Raw genomic sequence first — 2,655 nt, forward strand, 5'->3', positions numbered from 1 at the left:
ATGGGAGGCATGTTGCCTCCAAAACTGCCAGCCAATTCTGATGTGCCCAGTGAGTTTTGCAAACTAAAGGAGAAAAAAATACTACCTCCTACAGTTGTTGCAATCAAATTTCCAACTTCCTAGAACACAAAATTGGTGCAACCTCCAGGGGCACCTCCAATTGACGTGGAGTGGCCATGCTGGATTTACTGGTGGAGAACTCACATTGCTGTCTGAGTATCGCTGCTGTGCAGCAGGATCTGCAAGTTTAGGGACACCAGGCTTTCCACAAAGCTAGTCTCTGGGTGGAACCAGTTGTTTCCTGGTGGAAGAATTTCACACTTTGAGATGTGACTCCTATTATTATAAATTAATTAATTAGTTTTTGGTGGCATTGGGGATTGAACTCAGGGCCTCACACTTGCTAGGCAGGTGCTCTACCATAAGCCACTCTGCCAACCCTGGGATGATGACTCCTAAAGTTGGTAGAACAGAAGTCAAACACAGGAGAGTTATCCAGGAGAGGAACACCTTGATTTCCAGACCTGTGAAATCTGACTGTGGGAGCTACTGCTCAAGATGTATAGGGTGTCCTGTAGGCTGGCAGCCTTACCTTACAGGGGGCTATCTCCCAACAGGCATGATTATGGAGTTTTTTTTTTCCAGGGGAGAGCGTGAACGCAGTCCCTCACAACCACAAATTATGCAGTTGAGTTTCCCACATTTGGGGAGATTGCAGGGGTCAGCACATCCGGAGTGCAATGAATAAGCCTCGCCTTGGGAAAATCACCTTCGTGATCATGGTATCTCCCCTGCCAGGTAAGTATGTAATTATGGACTGCTGAGCAGGTATCCCAACACTGTGTCCAACAAGGTGCTTCTGGGAAGGAGGTACATGGTAACTTCAGTGAATTCTATGGACTTGAGACAAGTACTGCACTTCTTTTGCTGTAAAATGAGTTGCTTGCTCAGGAACCTGAAATATACACCATGGTAGTTTAGGCTTTGTGGAAGTCCATGGAGGGTGACAGCAAAGGAAAATAATTATGGTGACTAATGAATAAATTTATATACTATCCCTTCCATGATGGCCAATGCCATTAACCCACTAACCTGCCTCCAGGTGGGTGACTGGCTTTTCTTCTTCATCCCAGTCTGTCTCTAATTCGATGACTTAAAATGGGCAATGGTGAAGGGCCAAATGCATGATCACAAGGCAGCCTACCCAGATCATGTCTATGAAAACTTGACCTCAGTCAGACCAGGGGCAGCTTCATAGTCAGAGGTGCTTTGGCTGTAAGTTATATACATGCCTCAAGGTGACCTGGGGAGGAGAGAAGTCCTAGGCAGGCCTCCACAATGGGATGGGTTTACCACAGATGCCAAGAGAGGCTTGGGCAGGTGAGGGGTGCCAGGTATGCCTCTCTCAGCAAGAGTGAGAAGGACATTGTGGATTGCTGAGTTCTCCTATACCACTCTGGACATTTGTGACCAAAGACATTAGGACTGGCCATCCTGGCTGCAAGATTAACACCTCATTCAAAGGCTCAGAGAGGTAAAATGTCAATATCATAATAATCAGTGAGAGGGTAATCACTTTTTGGGAAGAGAGAGAAAAGTAAGTTAGTGAGACTAAAAGCCACAGGGGGAAAAAAATCAATATATTCATAGAGGCCAGACTATACTTTGTTCAAAAACAGTGCCGAAATGGCAGGCTTTACTTGTCTAGGAAGCACATTTTTATGATGGTCATCAGAATCTATGCTTATAAACATTGTATCCCTTCCTGGACGGGTGCATGTAAGGCCTCCAACTCAAATTAGCCTAATTCCATTTTGTAGAGGACGCCATCTTGTCTGGTAGGAAGGCTGTTTTACTTTGTTTTTCAGAAACTGTTTTTTTGGATGCAAGTGGAACCCCACTTGCATCTTGTTGACAATATAGTCGACCTCATGATGTCATAGAAAAGATTGTACAAGCTAAAAACAACCACCCTGGTAAAACATTAAGAAACTGACCATCCCAGCCACTTCCTGGAACAGCTAGCTGTACCAAAAAAACCCCAAAATGTCAACAGTATATTCCTTCTACATCTCAAATGCTTATAAGCCCCAACCTTATTCTGGGCTGATACCTCTTAGTATTGGCCCATTTCCTCCCTTGGAAAATATTGCTTCTGCTTTGATTCTTGTTGTTCTGTGAAATCTTTCACCCCCTGCGCACTGGCCTCTTGAACTGGAACCTAACTGCTTATAAAGCATGTGGTCATCTTTTTTTTTTTGGCATATTGGGGTTTGAACTCAGAGCATCGAGCTTTCCAGGCAGGCACTCTATCTACCACTTGAACCACTCCACCAACCCTTTATTGTGTTGGTTTTTTTTTGAGATAGGGTCTCTTGAACTATTTGCCTGGGCTGGCTTTGAACCTCCTGAGTAGCTAGGAGTACAGGTGTGAGCCACTGGTGCCTGGCTCTGTATCGTCACAAAATAACCAAATGCACCAGTAAAAATTTCTCTCCTTGCAAATTAGGTTTGCCATGTAGTAAAATCCCATAAGGAGAAATGTATCCGGCAATATGTATACTAATGAATTCCTACTTTAGAATCCTCATTGGTTGATTAAGTTCCTCATTTGCAATATTTTAAAGTTGGCAAAGAAGGCTAGCATAAGATGGT

The 2,655-nt window shown here is 44.1% G+C and overlaps 1 non-coding gene across 1 annotated transcript; it reads right to left on the reverse strand.

Moving 5' to 3' along the window:
- Positions 1-642: 642 nt before the first annotated feature.
- Positions 643-806, reverse strand: LOC141414161 (U1 spliceosomal RNA). Its single transcript, XR_012439245.1, has one exon. It is a non-coding gene; the product is annotated as a U1 spliceosomal RNA (small nuclear RNA).
- Positions 807-2,655: the final 1,849 nt, after the last annotated feature.

This window comes from Castor canadensis, chromosome 11 (assembly GCF_047511655.1).
Source record: "Castor canadensis chromosome 11, mCasCan1.hap1v2, whole genome shotgun sequence".
Taxonomy (NCBI): Eukaryota; Metazoa; Chordata; class Mammalia; order Rodentia; family Castoridae; genus Castor; species Castor canadensis.